This window comes from Plectropomus leopardus, chromosome 8 (genome assembly GCF_026936395.1).
Source record: "Plectropomus leopardus strain MGB_pleo_1.0 chromosome 8, ASM2693639v1, whole genome shotgun sequence".
Lineage (NCBI taxonomy): Eukaryota > Metazoa > Chordata > Actinopteri > Perciformes > Serranidae > Plectropomus > Plectropomus leopardus.
This window is the reverse complement of record NC_142183.1, coordinates 37,176,267-37,195,432: the sequence shown is the minus strand read 5'-3', so window position 1 is coordinate 37,195,432 and position 19,166 is coordinate 37,176,267.

The following is a 19,166-nucleotide window of genomic DNA, read 5'->3' as shown; positions in this document are numbered from 1 at the left end:
ATTCAGGGTGGTCTGACGCAAGCCAGGTGTTGCACTGGAAGCCCCAACAAATGCATGCTTAGCATTGAGATGATACTTTAAGCTTGAACAGCTTCGGTGAAACTGAAACTCCTTATTGCAGTGTGTGCAAATTACTATTTGTTTATTTGTAGCTCCATCTTTGTTCTTTTGAAACTCAAATTCCCCATTCAGAGGGCCAACGTGTTCTTGCTCCATTGTTGAGGGATGCAGTGAGTTGAGTGAGTGGAAATATGGGATTCATGGAGCGGGTCATCTGCGCATGCGTTGAATGCGTCAAATATTTTAACGCAATTAATTCAAAAAATTAATTACCGCCATTAACGCGCTAATTTTGACAGCTATAGTTTATATATATATATTTTTTTAAAAAAATATATATATATATTTTGTGGGTTTCTAATATATATATATATATATATATATATATATTTTGTGGGTTTCTATTAGTCAGAAAAACCTAGCGCACTCGTCGTGGAGAAAGTGTTTATTTTATTTATTATACTGACACATATCGTATACCCCAGTGAAATTTCAGGAAGGGTCTGAAATATATTACACACATTACATAACAAAACATTTTTTGTAAAAGGCTGTAAACATGTTTATTTGTGCTGTAAAGTTGGGCATTTTAACATGGGGGATCTATGAGGATTAACTCACTCTTGGAGCCAGCCTCAAGTGGACATTGGAGGAGCTACAGTTTTTGACACTTTTGTATTAGCCTAATTTTTTCAACCTTGGAGGTTGCCACTTGAATGTGACATATTTTGCTCAGTATCTGCAGTACATAAACATTATGCATATCATTAGGAAGTTAAAATTGCCCTCCTTCAAACAGTGTATAAACTCTTGGGTTAATGTTGTAGGTTAATGTCACTAAAAATAATAGAGTACATCACATGTGGTTCCTTGAAGTTTTTATTCCATCCAGTATTACGTCTGTGTTATATTTTCTTCTATCACCCAGCAGGAATTTTATGTGTATGTTTTATCCTAAAATTGTTTAGCACCTTACCAATGAAGGACCGACTCTAATAGCCTTTCTCCCTCTTCATTCTCTCATGTTCTCTATATTTTGACAAAACTGCAATAAAGAATGCATAACTTCATCCACATGATCTCTCCCTTCTGTGTCTTCAGAGTAATAAATACATAACGCAATGCTAATACTTTGATCCTCACTATCTCCTTCTGCCTCCATTCTTTTTCCCTCCCACTGAAACTTGATTCACTCTGCCTCTGTGATATATGCCTCTTCCCCCCTCTCTAAATATCCACTCTTCTATTCAGCCGCTGTACACAGTAACCGTTTACATTCAGCTCTTGTATTGTGGCTTTGTAATCTTTGTTGGTATTCAATGCTCGCCTCAGTAGTCTGTCTCTCTGAAGCTTAAGTTCCTCTTTCTACTCTATTGCCCAGTCTGTTTACAAAGGAGAGGCGTAGCATATGTTTTCATCTAGAGGCAGGACAAATTAAGTCCTATCTGGCCCAGCCACGCTTGCAGGGAACTGAGAAAGGGGGGGCTACAGCAGGATGGAGGTGTGCATGAATGAAAGAGAGTGTGTGTGTTATATAAGTGCAAGAAAACATTTCAGTGTTTGTGTGTGTGTGAGGGAGATGCCGTGAAAGACAGACATTGAGGAGTGTGTGCGTGTGTGTGTGTATGTGTGTTGTACAGCAGGGTTCATTGCTTTAATAGACCCTGGTAGTGAATTAAACAGTTGGAAGCTTTGTGTTGTTTACGCATGCAGGCTGAACTGCTGTGGGTCAGCAACCTGGGACTCAGCTCTAAATGATGATGTGAAATAAAGTTTTTTTTTCCTCTTACTAAGATGAACAAAGTTTCTGCTTGGAGTTGTAAGAATTGAAGAAAGAAATTAAAGGTCTTGCTTTTGGCTCGGATAGGCACAAGGAAAGAACACGGATGCGCTGAGTGAAATCAAATTTCTGCTGCTTATGTATTCTGTTGCAGTGCACACACAATAAGAAGCACTGCAGGGAGGTGACGGGGGCTTTGGTTTTAAATTAAAAAAGGAAGAAAGCTTACAATGCGATTTTCTGCTTTGAATTAAGATGTAAAATACAGTATGTATGAAGCTGGACTTTTTGAATTAAGGGTGCAATTATGTTATGTAAAGTGCCAAAAACTGGGCCACACAGCTGCAAGTTTGAATTAATAAGTAGAACATTTGAAAGGTGCTATAGCAAACACAGCACCAGCTACCTGGGTGATTACAGCTGTTTTATTTATAGAATAGGGGTTTTACATTTACAAAAATCCACTGGGTAGGGTGATCAGCAATGGAGTAGGAAACATGTCATAGCTTAATAATGGACATTTTCAGTATTCAGAAAGGAAGCAACTTGCTCGAAAATCATCCCAACACTGTTTGAAGGATACATTTGTATGCAGCACCTGTCCTTAATTTTTCAAAACAATTTACCCAATTTGTTCTCAATCCAACATTGTCAAATGCTGCTTTTGCAGTGATTTCAGTGTAAGATCCTGACACCAAAAGCCACCTTTTGCATTCACACATTACAACACTGTGCGGTGTCAGCGGAGAGCACAGCCAGACAGAATGGTTTGCCACTTCATTATACATTGCTAGATGTTCAGACTGCACCTGCCGCAGCAGCATGATATGAGGACAGATAGCGTTAGGGTGAAATGCTGTCAATACTGATATAATATAAGGAGGTCCCTATAGGGTGAGCGGGAGGGGAGGTGGATGCATCCAACAAGCCCTTTCATGTGGTCTGGTGTTTACTTCTTGTGGGAATGTTTTTTTTCTGCACTTTACCATGTGCCTCGTTTGCCTTAACCTAACCATATGTTGCTATTTGCATTTATTGCCTAAATATAACCATCTGATGTGTAATCCCATCATGGGCGAGTGTTGACATCATGGTAGCAGCATCCCAGAATGTCAATAGCAGATGCAGAGGGATACCTAGAGCATAACTTGTAGACACAGTTAGGTTTAAGAAAGAACATCATGGTTTGGCTCTTCATACATACAGAATACCAGGCTCGCTGATGAAAGTCAGGGGCTTGTTGGACCCATCCACCGCCCCTCCACCCGTCCTATAATGAACCTTGCACTTCTTATATGAAGTCATTACTGGCAGCAGTTCAACCTTAGACCATCAAGCAGCTTTTCATATGGCCATGACAGGTTCCATCCTGCCGTGTAATCCACGTATCACAATGCCTTTCCAGGTGCTGTCCATCCCAGTGGTGTATTTCAGTACCACAAAAGCTTCTGTCCATCTGTGTTTTAAAGAGATGCTAACCAGTGATGTATCATACTGCAACTACAGATGGCTTTCGACATCGGTATCTTACACCAAAAACCCTGACAAAGTGGTGGTACTTGATGGCATTGGAATGAGAACGGGCTGCGTTTACGCATGGCAAGCAGCACAACATCACTGATTATTTTAGGGGCTTTTTTTCCTGATTCCTGCATCAAATTTATAACTGATTGAACACACCCTTCATGCACTTTAGACCACAGGCTATAGATCATTTAAACAGGGCCCTGTAAGATCCTGTAAGAGATCTTAGCATCTTATCAAAATGTTTTTATTCAAAAGCTAAAATAAACACTGCTGTAAACACAGCCCAACTTCATCAGCCAATGAAGTGCTAAGTTTCCAGTTCTCCTCAATTTAACATATAGCTGCAGTGGTGGGGGATAAATATGTACAGTGGCAGATATTAGCATACTTGATTAAAATGATCCCACCTAATGAGTCCACATGTTACAGTGACCATCAGGCAGCCACTGCTGGAAGTGCTGTGTGAATTATATAAACATTTACAGTGTGTTGTATGTGATTGCATGTGTTCAGTGTCATAAATCATCATATGCTGCAGATCCAACATGCAGTGTTATTTGTAATGAGATACCCACAAAAAGAAGTTAGGTACAATTCAGCTCTCTCTAACTTCACAATGACAACAGTGCCTGTAGATGCTGCAGCCTGTGGCTTCTCAAATCCTTGCTTTTTTTCTGCTGTATTTGTCTTTTTTTTTACACCATGGCCCCCTCTGCTGAAGCACAACTCTTCTACAATAGAGAAGCACTTATCAGCATCATGAAAAATTGTGTGGGTCTTGGACTGAATGCAGCAGACCTCGAGAGGGTCCCCATCAGCAGCATGTGCCGAGCAGCATGTCAGACCACAGGGGAAAAATGAAACTGAAAGCGCAAGACAAAGAGAGGGGAGGAGAGCTGGCATTAGGGCAAGGCTGACCCTACTTGGACCAAGAGTTGTTCCTCTACCAAGCCTTCTTCTGGCTAATGTCTGGTCACAGGAGAATAAAGTGGATGCGATGCGATTGAGCCTCACACAGCAACAGGAGATCAGAGACTGCTCTGCACACACCTGGTTAACCCCTAACATCCCAGATAAAGCTATTGCACTGGAAGGTGGGACCTTGTTGTGAGCCATAAGGACACAGGACTCTGATGCAAATTTAAAAAAAATGCACTGCAGGAATTGAATGATTCCACCAGCAGCAACATGCCCAGGTAACCGGATGGAATTTTCACAGTAGCTGCTGATTTTAATCAACTCATCCTTCAACTCCAAAGATGTAGCAGGATTAAGGACAAATGTAATTTGTTTTTTAAACTTTGTTCAAAAAATGTCTAATAAATATACCTTATATTTTCAAATTTGGTTCCAGCTCAAGCTCATCTAGACAGTGACACATTTCCATTGATATAAAGTCAGATTATGTATTACATTAAGATGCTTCACTTTTGACTTTCAAATTAAATTAACAAAAAACGAGTGCTGCATCCTGCTCTCATTTCTAAGTCTTCAAATACTGCCACTTTAGCAGTGCTTTTGGAGTAAGATCCCAACGCCAAAAGCCACCTTTCGCATCCACATGATAAGATGCTGGACAGTGTCAGCTGAGAGAGCAGCCAGACAGAACCATTCATTGTGTTATTATATGCTGCCAGATGGCACCAGCCAAGGCTGCATGACGCTGATAGACCATTGGAGTCAGTTAAGAAGGCAACTGGATGGAACCTGTCATGTCCACATGATTCACTGTGAAACAGAGTCGGCTGAAATGCTGCCCATAAGTAATAGTAATATAAGAAGCTTGAGGGTGCCTATGGGTCCGGCAGGAAGTGGCTGTGGATGGATCAAACAAATCCTGGACTTTCAGGAGTCTGGTATTCCCTTCTGAATGTGATTTGTTTCTACTCCTTACCATGTGCCCTTGTTGCCTAATCCTAACCATCCGTGCCAGCACGTTCTTTTGTTGATGTCCCGGCATTGGTTGTCATGTGCTTGTGTTGTCTAAACAGAACCTAGAGTGTAATATTTTAAGGTGGATGTCTGCTGCAAAGCAGCAACATGTGACAACTTGGGATGAGAACTTGTTGGGAGCATGTTGCAGTACAGGTCTGCAGGTCTCTGTTTGCTCATTTGTGAGTAGGAGTTTGAACTTTAAAACATGTTTTGTCTTTAAGGGCTTTTTAGGTCTGATAATAAGTTTTTTTATGGCAAGTGCAGTAGAGTAGTGCATGGAAGTACAATCAGTTGCTTTTCAGGAGAGGCGCCTCACAGGTGTAATACACAGTGCATTGCTGTGGTGCAGGTCAACCTGAACTTGTTGTTTTGACCGACGAATTGGGGATCTGTGGTACTTACATGGCTGTGCAAAAATGGGGTAGGAGTCATTAGGACAGTGGTAAGGAGTAAACAGTAAAACATTTGGTTTACGATCTAAGGTGATCAATCAATTAGTCTAACACCTAAAGCCAATTCTATCGCTACGGAGGGAGCTGTTTGTTTTAAAGTTCTGCTGAGGAAGATGTTGGTGGGGTCCCTATGTAGAGGGGAACAAGTTTGTCCTACACCAAGAGGAGGATGGGCACACAAACGCAAAACTGAACCAGCAGCTAACTAACCTGACACACACAGGGAAACAGGAGTGGTATAACCCATTAATCCTAAGGCCACCTAAAAAAACAACCTCTAAAACCTATGCATTGTTTCAAAACAATCTCCCAAAACCTCAGGGTTTTCTGAAGAACTGCACAAACTGTCAACATTTACTTAATTCTTTATTTCTCAGCCTCTGTAGCAGATAGAGCAAGGAATACAAATAACTTTTTAAAGCCTAAACCCTTGACTTTAAGGTTAGACTACTACCTTTGCCCTGAAATTCATTAAACATTTTTAAAATATCAATAAACAACAACATAAAAACAGTATGAACATTCAATTCATCACATTTCTAAAGTGACGTGATGCTACTGGCGTTGCATGCTTATATCCTTGTTCATTTGCTGCTTTCTGTTACTGTTTCTACCTTGTATTAAACTACTTGAATCATTTTTTTCTTTTTTTTTTGTTGAAATTGTCAAATTCATTCTCAGTATTAATGCTGTATTCGGCCTTTATGTCATCCCGTCACTCAGGTCGTCCCACATTGTGTCACTGCTCAGCTTTTTTTTGGTAAATTCTTCCATGTGTTTGTATTTTCTTTCATTGTCTGTAAGGTCTTCCGTGTGTTTTTTTTTTCCCTGTCCACCTTCCACATGTGGATTTCAACGAATCCCGTTGCATTTCATTGGTCACATGTCTAACTGAGCAAATCAAGATGCAGTTCATTGGTTCCCGTGCCTTATTTCAGCGAATCACATTGCATTTTAGTGGTCATATGTCTCAAAAAAGGATGACCTCATCCAAAATGCACAGACGTCGCTTCCGGCAGAAAAGGCAGAAACGTTTGTCTCATCCGGCCTTAAAGGTATATACCATGGATGTATTATAAGGAAGTCTGGATACAGCCGTGGGGGCGGGGCCTCATTCATTCCTATGAGAGCTGCTCAGTAGCGCATGAAGCAGAGAAAACTCTTTTTCCGGGTTTAGAAAAGTGTAAAATACCTGGATCTACTGGCCCATAGAGCATGCATGGAAGTGATTAATGACAGCCGAACGCAGCTGAGTGTACCCGAGCATTGACTCACTGGCTCGCTCACTAAGATGCTCAGACTCAGACTATTCAGAGGCTTTATTTTCTAATCCTAAAACTCAAGTACAAATAAAGGCGTTACATTCAAACATTTATTTATTTATTAAGTACTATTAGCAAAATGCACTTATAGTATTATTTGTGATTACCAGTTCACCAGAATGGTCTCTTAATTATACTTTATAATTACAGAAGAATTTGGAATTTACCTGTAAAATTGTCACATTTAAATCCAAATTATATATATATATATATATATATATATATATATATATATATATATATATATATATATATATATATATACACTACCACTCAAAAGTTTGGGATCACTTGCAAATTTCTTTGTTTTCCAAAGAAAAACACATTTTCATGCATTTCACAAACATTTTTTTCCATGTCACAACGATTTTTTCCATTTCACAAACAAGTACAATTAATCAGATGATTTTCAAAGAATGATTGACATTTTTGCATAGAGGCCTACTATCAGCAGCTGTCAGTCCTCTGCACCAATCTCCTGGTATGGCTGCTAATCCAAGTTAATCATTTTATAAGGCTAATTAATTATTAGAAAACCCTTTTACAATTGTGTTGCACAGCTGAAAACTGTTGAACCAATAAGGGAGCACAAAAGGGAGCATGGCATTCTTTAGGCTAGTTTAGTGTCTGAAGCATCACCAGTTGTTTGTTTGTTTACAGGCTCAAAATGGCCAGGAAGAAAGAACTTCCTTTAGAGACCTGTCAGTCTATTGTTGTGCTTAGAAAGGAAGGCTATTCAATGCGAGAAATTGCAACAAAAAACTCTCTTACCATGCTGTGAACTACTCCCTTCAGAGAGCAGCACAAACTGGTTCTAACAAGGACAGAAAAAGGAGTGGGAGGCCCCGATGCGCAACTGTGCGAGAGGACAAATATCTGAGAGTGTGTAGTTTAAGACAAAGACGCCTCACAGGTCGTCAACTGGCAGCAGCACTAAATAGTACCTGTCAAACACCGGTGTCAGTATCAACAGTGAAGCGGCGACTGATACAATGTCGGGTGATTAACCCGTATTTCTGGTCATGTGATTAATTTGCGTTGATAAAAAAAAAGTAGCGCATTCAAATCTCTGAATCAACTACAATTGTTGACAGCCCTACTTTTATCAAAAAGTTAAGTTTTTATGATGGTTCCTTGATGGTTAAAATATCCGACGTTATAAGCTGAAACAAGCTAACGCTAACTGAAAACATAAATACATTTAAAAGTGAACTCCTCACTCGGGTCTCTGTTACTTGTCACCATGGTGACAATTTTTTCAGCATTTAACGGCAGCACGTAATGACTCTTGGGATATGAGAGGCTGCGAAGGATAGTAGCGGTGTATCCTTCAAAAACAGGCAGGTGAAGGCTGCATTTGTGGGCTGCATTTGGAGGAGGGACAGACTTCGTGCGGCGTTGTGGCGTAATCGGCCTTGAAATGCAGCCTCCGAAGGATGCAGACCCTGAATTGGGACTGACAACACCCGCTTGCGCATGCGCAAAGTGGGTGTGTGTCGTCATTGGCTGTGTTCGAAATCACCCCCTATCACGGATGTAGTGCACTATATAGTGTGTTCGCCATTTTGTAATGTTGTTCGAATTCTCCGCGATTAATTTCATCCACTATGTAGTGGACGAGAAAACACCCACAATGCACTGCAAAATTGAGTGAACAAGCAATGTACACTACTTTGTGCTGCGTATCCCACAATGCAATGCGGTCGTGTTTTGGAAGAGGAGAAGAAGGAGACGATGGCCGCCGCACCAACCGCCGCTTTTGTATATAAATTTAAGTAACATTACAATATACACATTTGATGCGTGTAATACTTTAGTGGCGTGGTTTTATGCCTTTTAAGGGTTGCGAATTGTCATAACGAGCGGATTTGTTGGTGGAGAAGCATCCGGTTTGTTATTTGTATCTGCGAGCTAACGCTAACGCTAAGGCTAATGCTAGGGCTTGCCGGTAGTTGCAGCTCTAGCTAGGAGCAGACACCCGCACACCCGCTCACATCTGATCATAGCGTTTTGTTCTCTTTTCCCAATTGGCGGTGTGTTAGAAAAATAAATGCTTTTCTGTTTCTTGTTCCAAGGGACTGATGAAGATGTTGAGAAGCTTATTAAGCTTCGTGTTAAGCACAACCAGCTGTTCTCCGGCCGAAGAAATGCGGCTCTGCATGGATGGGATATATTCTAGTGGTGCATATTCATCAATAAAAGAAATTTCAGAATTCATATTTGTCATTCCTGATTGAGCATTACATTTGTATTTTTTAGTATGATGGTATTTATAGTTGAATAACCATGGCGCATCTGCTGACGCAACCACGTTCAGGAAATTACCGTGTAGTGTCTGAATTCTCCTCCCGTCGTCGTTCCCTACATTGTGTATATGATGTAGTTCACTACATCATATACATGATGTCGTGGATAGGGAGTGAGTGAATGAGTGGATGATTTCGAACAAAGCCATTGTCAGGCTAAACAGGTTTTGACCGGCCGTTCGGTTGACATTGGCGGTAACAGCTACAACTGTATAAGGGTAAGTAAAGTTTTTGAAGTCACATTTTATAATAAGCCCATGACGTCGTGTACGCTTTGGTTAATGGTTAATTTTGGACATACAGCCAACAGCAGCATTCGCCAAGACTAGCAGTGCTAACTAAGTTAGCTAGCGGAGTGCATGCATTCCAGCTCTTGCTAATACGTGCTAACGAATGTTAGCACGTGTTAGCAAGAGCTTTGGGGGGTGTTATGGGGAAAACGCTTTTCTACCCGCCTGGTTTAATTTTTTATTTTTTTGTCCAACATACAGCAGTAACGGGTCTATAGTATTTTCAGCTGCTGACACAGCTGGAATGCATGCCTGACACGGTGTTACAGTTCATAAGTGTGGATGCTCACATCATCTTTATCGGTACAGTTATTGAAATAGTTATCATTCTTAGCGTGGACGGCCTTTCACATACCTATAATCATAATCATATCTAGATCCAACCTCTCTCTGTATTTTACTGGTGAATAGGATCCACCGGTGTGTAAGATGCACATTACTTTTCAATGAAAAAAAGGTGCGTTTTATACACCGGCATTTACAGTATTTTTTATAAAAACATGTACAATATTTGTACATGGGCAAATCAATATTAATAATCAAATGTAGAGAGTTATTCAACAATATGTTAATGAGTAGTTACATTTATACAGTCTTACAGTTCCAGCCGGCCCTTCAAGGACAAGCATAATGCTGATGTGGCCATACCCCTGCATTAAAGTAACTTCTGTCGACCACTAGAGAAGTGCTAATTATAAAAACGTTACTGCCACTTATGTCTCGCAGTTTTGGCTGCGGTCACACAAACATAACGTTAATGTAACATGAATGAGGCACTGGCAAGAGCAGTAACGCTAATCTGATGGTGAATGTGACTGCGAGGGCCCCAAGCTCGCCCTTTGTTACGATGTCTCTGTTGGTCGAACATGGCATATTGACACACTTTTCTCAAACTTTAAAAATAAGGTTGAGACTTCACATATTGCCTATGCCTTCTCTTTTCCAGAGATTTGGAAGAACACGACCTGAAAGTCTCCTTCAACGGTGAGCTGTCCCCAAACCTAACCCAACCATCTATTTGAATTTGAAAGTACCTTACTGTAACCCTTAAAACTAAAAAAAATCATTTACATTTTTTTGAAATTTAATTACAGGTTGTTGTGGAAGATATTATAAAAAATGATGAGCACAGCCTATTTGATTGAATGTTTTTATTATTTTCAAATTGAATGATTTTCTTTAAAAAACATTTAGGCTTAAAAATATTTATTTTGTTTAATTTTCACTCTCAGATGTATCACAACATGACAAAATGCACAATTACGTGTATTGGTGGAGTCTAGTGACTCAGATGAGAATCCAGGTCCCTCTTTTGCTGATAGCTCAACAGACCTACAGACACAGGAGCAGTCTGATATAGGAGAAGACGAGTATCGAGATGATCACCACCCGCCAGACAGTGATGGTGAAAGTGATTCAGAAATTGGAACTTTGTCTGAGGAGGAATCAAGTGATCTAAGAAGTGATTAGGCAAAATGGGCTGTAAAAAATAAGGCAACGCGCACGTCGGTTGATGAGCTGCCCTTGGTGTTACTTAAAAATGGCCACCGGCTGCCAAAAGATGCCAGAACTCTGTTAGGAACTCCACCTCAAATAGAAATCAGGGATCTATGTGGTGTCCAGTTCCTCTACTTCGGTGTGGAGACGGGACTTTTAAAAATGTGCTCACAGTATCCTGATTTCTTTTCAGCAGAAAATGAGATACTGCTAAATTTCAGTGTAGATGGTGTGCTACTGTTTAAATCATCCAATGTACAAATGTGGCCCATTCTCTGTAGTGTGAAAAAGTTTGAGCCATTTATCGTTGTGTAACAGAGTTTGTATATAGTGTTTGTTTCCACTTGCTGTAATGGCTGGATGAGTTAATGAGAGACGTGACCGAGGTGAGTTGTGGAACCCAGCACTCTGTACAAATTAAGTGTGTTACTGTCTGGTTACTGTCCTGTATAAGCATAAGTGCACTTTGACTCATGGAGATGTTATTGTGAAGAGTTACGAGTGAGTCGCGGCACTGTTGCGCACCGAAATGTACATTTAACGGAATAATGCACTTTCTGAGTTAGCTAGTTAGCCTTTGTGCTAACAGGCGCTGTCCCTTTTGTAGCATGCTGCGTGTGAGCTGCCTTTTGAGCCAAACTACATGACTGACCAGTACATATCCTGTTCCTGTTCAGGTACACATTCATTGTTATTTTATTTTATATGTGATTTTGTATTGTGAGAACACGGCCAGTTAATGAGAGACGTGACCGAGCATGCTGCGTGTGAGCTGCCTTTTGAGCCAAACTACATGACTGACCAGTACATATCCTGTTCCTGTTCAGGTACACATTCATTGTTATTTTATTTTATATGTGATTTTGTATTGTGAGAACACGGCCAGTTAATGAGAGACGTGACCGAGCATGCTGCGTGTGAGCTGCCTTTTGAGCCAAACTACATGACTGACCAGTACATATCCTGTTCCTGTTAAGAATAAACGGCAGCATGAACTGTAAGCGAGTATCCTGTCCATCATTCAATACAACACAACGCAGAGTCCGGGTTTGAACCAGCCGGCTTCAGAAAAGTGTAGCTGCGCATAGTTACAGTTGCACTGTTTTGTGGAACTGCAAAGCCAAACAGCATTACTGAATACACGTCTAGTTTTTTAACAGAACTAAAGGCACTCCAACAACATGGGGTTGAGTTCCAAAATGGAACGTTAAATGTAAAAGTGAATGCTTTCATTTGTGATGCCCCAGGGTGAGCATTCCTAAAATGCATCAAGTCCCACAATGCCGACAACAGCTGTGAGCGGTGCACCATTGAAGGACAGTATGTAAGTCACAGGGTTGTATTCAACTACCAGTCACAGGAGAAGATTGATGAAAGAACAGAAGATGACTTCAGTAAACAGGCATATCCCATCCACCAAACTGGTTGTTCACCCCTGATCACTGCAGGCTTGCAGTGCATAAAACCGTTTGTGCTGGACTATATGCATGTTGTCTGCCTCGGAGTTGTCAGACGATTGCTGAACTTTCTAAAACAGGGACCTAGAGAGTGTAGGCTGTCCCCAAGGCAAACTGGAGAAATTTCAGCAAAACTCTTGTCCCTTAGTGGAAAGCTGCCAAGAGAATTTGACAGCCACGAAGTCTAACTGATCTGGACAGATGGAAAGCGACGGAATTCAGGCAGTTTTTACTCTCTACTGGACCTGTTGTTCTCCGAGGCATTCTGCAAGACAGTTTTTACCATCACTTTTTGACACTGTCAGTTGCAATGTCTGTACTGTTGGACTCCAATGACATTACACGGATGTCATCCATTGGCTACACTGAAGAACTTCTAGTATATTTTTTATAGAACATCTACCAAGCTCTACAGCCCAATCTTTCCATCCTATAATGTCCATGCCCTGATCCACTTGGCTGAAGATGCAAGGCACTTTGAAATATCTTTGAATGACATCTCTGCCTTTCATTTTGAAAACCACCTGCAAAAACTCAAAAAAAGTGTCAGAAATGCAAAAAACCCAATTGCACAACTATCAAAGAGGATAGCAGAAATGTACAATGCAAAAATTCATGTCTCACCAGCAGCACTTGGGACATTTGTGTCAAGTAAGAAGAAGGACTCCTGTTTTTTCTTGGGATGTGCTTTTGCCTTGGTAAAGGAAAAAAGGCCAGAAAAGACGTGTGTGTGATGTGTACAGTCTCGACGCTTTGGACAGTTTCTTCACCAGTCCATGTGACTCAAAACTGATTAACATTGCTGTACTGCGTGGTGAAAGAGGGAACAGGAAACGAGAACTGATTGAGGAGAAAAAACTGAAGCACAAAGCAGTTTGTCTACCATACAAAAGTGGCTACATATTTATGCCATTGCTTCATGGTCGTGAAAGGAACTAACCAACCTAGGATAAGTGACAGAAGAAGATGAGAGTTAGTCCACTTATAGCTGTTAATCTTTCAATGATAGAAGTTTTTAGTTATAATGTAAAGATGGTTATTCACTTTAACTGTTGGATAGCATTGTTCTGAGTTTTCTCTCTTGTTTTTTCTACAGACCAGAACAATGTGGACCAGAGTGGTGTGGAGAGAGGAGACCAAGGAGATGGAGGAGGTGATGTTGGGTTAAGAATGGTGATGTATAGTGGCCTACACAAGGAGCTGTGAGAGCATTGAAGGCCTGCAAAGAACCAGAAGAGTCATGGACGAAATTCCCGTTAATAAAAATTAAGATTCAGTCAGGTATGTGTTTTGTAAGGCACTTGAATAACCATGGCGCATCTGCTGATGCAACCACGTTCAGGAAATTACCGTGTAGTGTCCGAATTCTCCTCCCGTCGTCGTTCCCTACATTGTGTATATGATGTAGTTCACTACACCATATACATCATATACATATATAACACTTATGTCATATATGGACTTAAGGAGAATTTCAAACTGTCAACACATACATAGGGACATTTCTTAATTTTTCTGTTTTACATGAACTTTTAAGTATATCTGCCTCTTATGTATGTTTGGTAATTTCTGGCCTGCTATAATGTCAGTTTTGTTTGTGTGTATTTTGGGGAGACTGTTTTATTGTTTGGTTTTATCTCAAACAATAACAACAACTAATAACCATACAATTAAAAATAACACAACACAAATAAACAGTCTCATCCAGAAGGAACAGGGAAAGATAGAAAGGGAGAGGGAACAGGAGGAAGCAAAAAGCTTATTTAGTCCTGCCCCTTCCTCACAAAATCATATCATATGCAATAAAAAATCATATCCGCTTATACAAAAAATGAAACAAGTAATTTATAATAGCCAAACCTGTATTTTTACCCAGTTACTGTTATATATTAAGACTTACTCATTTGTATGCATTTTACCATTGCTGTATGTACTTTCAGATGACAAGAATGAATGGGAGAAGTATGATGTTACAACAACTGCAGAATTGAGTGGCTCAGAAGAGGAGTTACCAATGAAGAGGAGGCCAAAAAAAATATATTATCCTGACTACCTAATGGGTATGTTGTGCACTTTTACTACTCTGATCATTTGTAACATTTTCAATGTTGTAGAATACTGAAACATTTGTAATTGTCTATCAAAGATTTATTGACTTTTTCCTTTTTTTAGATGAACAGTCTGTCAATAAAGACAGTCAAAAAGAATCTGCTCCAGGTCTTATGATAAAGAGTACAGGTATGTAATAAATTACATGTTTTGGTTTTCACATTTATTTTCATATCACAGCAATGTGGTTGGAGCAGGGTTTTCTAACCTTTTTTGTCAATTCAAACTAAGACAGTCAACACAGGTATGTCTAATTGTTTGAAAGATGACTACTGTCTTACAGAATGTATATTGCCAATTTTAGGTGAAGAGGCTACCAAGAAGTCTCGAAAATGTATTCCTTGTGAAGGTATGTCTTAATTTACAGGAAGCAATGCACTGAAGGCAATGTCCACTTGGCCCCAAGGCCTACATTATTGTAATATTGTATTTCTAGAGTAAACCAACAAAATCATCTCCTTGTGCACAGCCAGTGTGATCATCAGGTGCAGGTTGGTAGCAGGAATGTTTAAAGAAAAACAGTGAAATAGACCACCGCATGCTGAAAAACTTAACAGAATCTTTGTGAGCAAGCGACATGTTTTGCCTGTAGCTCCCTCTGATTGTTGCTCACTCAGAACAAAGATTCATTAAAGTTTTTCTGTGTGTGGAGGTCAAATTAGCGGCTTTGCTTTCATTGTATTTTCAGAGTTTGTAATAACATAATAGTCTTTGTTGGAGTCACAATGGGTGCTTTTTGTTTTTGAACACTGGTTCATTGTGGGGTATGCCACACCTAAAGGGGGCAGTGACACCTTGGTGGTGGGTCATGTCACACAGTCATGTCATATAAAGACACGGCTGGGCTCAGTATGTTTGAATCATAGGAGAGATGTCATGGTTCTTACTGCAAACTCACAACTAAGTCACACTTTTCAGTAAATATTGCACAACTACTAATACAAAAAAAGAAGCCACATCCTGCAAATACAAGTAATGAGAATCAAGCCAAGGAAAGAATAACAGGGTTAAGGTTAGGGTTTGTAGGCACTGCAGCATTTCAGTCACCACCATGGCTATGTCACATCTGGCCAATTAGTCACTGCAGTTTTGAAAGTACTTTTTTTTATGACTGTTGACTATTTATTACAGATGACTTTGTTCTTCCAACTCCTCCCAAAATGATCCATTCACAGTCTGGTAAATATTGCAAAACTTCCAACACAAAGAAAAGACGCCGCATCCTGCATCCTGCAAATACAAGTAATGAGAATCAAGCCAAGAAAAGAATTACAAAAGGTATGCACATCCAGAACACATAATTGTAGCATTTTAATCACCACGTGGCTATGTCAGTATTGGGCCAATTAGTCACTACAGTTACTAGTTAAGTAGTTTTTTTATGACTGTCGCTTATTTATTACAGATGACTTTGTTCTTCCAACTCCTCCCAAAATGACAGATGCACAGTTTGGTAGGTGGTTGTGTGAAACCAGTTTTGTCTTTGATTGGGTATCAAATATTTTGAAGTTTAGAACCAGAACTGAAAGGTTACAACTTGTATTGAATGCCGCAAAATATAAATTTCAATTGTCTTTTGTGTTAATGTTAACTGTTAATGTTGCTTATGTTGACTAACCAAATACGTGTAATTTTGAATTATTGACATATTAACTCTTCCCAGTATCTAAACTCTCTAAAAACGCAGAAAGAACCCCGATGGACAGCCCCTCAAGCCCTCAATCTCGATCCTTGGCACAAAGTGGTAGCAGGAGTCCCTCTGAGTCTCTTTCTAATGGTTGAAGGTATTTAATTGAAATATGATCAAAAGTGCAATATTTCAGTGCAAATGAAGCACTGTTATTATTATTCTTGTTGTTGTTATTAGATTTTATTTGGTATGGACATCACAATTACACTGGACAAACCAGATGCACTGATTGCGTGCTTAAGCATACATGCTAATTATCAACACTTGTCCACAGGGGGCTTTTAAAAAAGTACAATGAAATAATACACTGTAAAGCTGCAGAGTGTGAACTACAAATCTCCCAGATGTAAGAAAATGTTTGTTGTACTGACCCCAAATGTCACATGTTAATAATATAACTTTTTTTCCCAGTAAAAATAGAAATTGTTATGCAAAATAATCATTCCCACTAATTTGACTCACTCCCACTGCATTTGCAGTACCTGCTGTAGAAATTTTTCCTTATTTTTATTGTTTTTTTTTTTTTTTTAAGCAGATCGTTCAGCCCTGGCCAAGAGAGTCTGTCCGAATCCCTTTCTCAGAGACAGCGTGGCAGTTCCTCACGGTCTTCCACTCATGGACGGAGGTATTTAATTTAAATATGATCAAAAGTACAATACTGTCAGTATGTATAAAGCATTGTAAAGCTGCAGAGTCTGAACTACAAATCTTCCAGATGTAAGAAAATGTTTGTTATACTGACCTCAGCAAATGTCACATGTTCATGATAATTACTTTTCTAGTAAAAATACAGATTGTGACACAAAATGATCATTCCCACTAATTTGAATTATATTTCATTTGCTATACCTGCCATAGCAATTTCCCTTCTTTATTTTATTTTTTTAAGCAGATCATTCAGCCCTGGCCAAGAGAGTCTGTCCGAATCCCTTTCTCAGAGACAGCGTGGGGGTTCCTCACGGTCTTCCACTCGTGGATGGAGGTATTTGATTTAAATATGATCAAAATTACAATATTGTCAGTATAAATGAAGCATTGTAAAGCTGCAGAGTCTGAATTACAAATCTTCCAGATGTAAGAAAATGTTTGGCATAGACCTCAACAAATGTCACGATATATATATTATATATATATATATATATATTATAAAAACTGCAATGCAAAATGGTCATGCCCACTAATTTGAGAATTAGACTTCATTTGCAATAACGGTCATAGCAATTTCCTTTTTAATGTATATATTTTTTTTAACCATATCATTGAGCTGTAGCCGAAGCAGTCGGTTCAAGCCACTTTTGCAGAAACGTGGGCGGAGTTCCTCAGAGTCCTTCTCATGGCTGCAGAAGGCTTCTGAACCCACAAGGAGCAGTAAGAGGTGAGGGTGTTGTGAGGAACATATTCTGGCATATGGGAAAAAAATACTGGAACTCTTTGAGATACTTGTATCTGTCTTGGGTGTATGCTTGTACATGATCGTTATGGGTTGCATAGTATCTAACCCATTTTCTCCATCACTGCAACCCCAAGAACGACTATCGACCGGAGCCTTAGGCAGCCTCCTGAGAAGTCTATGAGAGCTGAAAGGGATCCCCCAAATGCAGCCGAAGCAGTGTCCACGCATGCACGCTCAAACAGATTGAGGAAGGAAGACTTCCCGATGTCTGAAAAAAGTAATGTTATTCTCTTATTTTTGCGGACAAATTATTAGGAGTCTTCCAGCGTCCCTAGCTGTCCCAAAAGTGTCAGTTGAATCAGATTCAGCAGTTCAATATGCCACTTTGCTGATTCTTCAAACTAACCTGACTTTTCACATGGGCACATGGTAACACATGTAAGGTTTTTCTTTTGTTTTTATTACAAGCCAAAAGAAAAAAATTGTTCCACTTGCAGATTTTTCTACTTATTTCAAGTGAAAATTTGTGTGAAACAAGTGAAAATTGATATTTTGAGTGTATGAGATTTATTTTGACTAGAAATGAGATATTTTGACTGGAAATGGCACAAATATTCTTGGTAAGATTTTGAATTTTTGCAGTGCGTTTTTATTGGGCAAATGAAAAAACGATGATTTTGTGGTGTAGAGCAGGGTTCCCCAATTAATTTTCCCCAAGGGCCAAAGTATGTGAAATATTCCAAGCTAAGGGCCAGGTCCAGTTTTTTTCCCACTTTGCTAAGAAAATTTCATTTATACAGATAAATTGTGTTGCTGCCGCTATCGTTATTATTGTTGTTATTTAATTACAATATTAATACAATGTGGATGTAACAGTTTTTATCATCATTTTATCATCATGTTTTTTTCATCATTATTTAAAACCTCTCCAACCATGTCTATTGCCCACTTTTTGATTAACTCGGCATCAACAAATGGTTTTTTAGCTTTTGCTGAATTCCATGTCACTTGCAGGGATGCAGCTGTGGCGTTCTCCTATGCAGAGGCTGATTTTACCATGGTTGAAATGGAGTGCTTGGATGAGGCCATCATGTTCGCAATTTTTTGTTTGCGTTGGTCTGAATTGGCTGGGTAGTTGGAGGTAAAACTTGCAGAATGCATCGAAGTGCCGTTTCATATTTTCTGCTTTGCAGACAGCCACAGTCTGCATGCATATGAGGCACGTCGGCTTGGCATTTACATGATCAGGCAAAATGAAGCAAAAATTATCAGTCCATTCAGCTTTGAACTGGCGATTTTCTTGGTCCACTTTTCGCTTTTTACTACAGGCCATATTGTTATTTTTGTC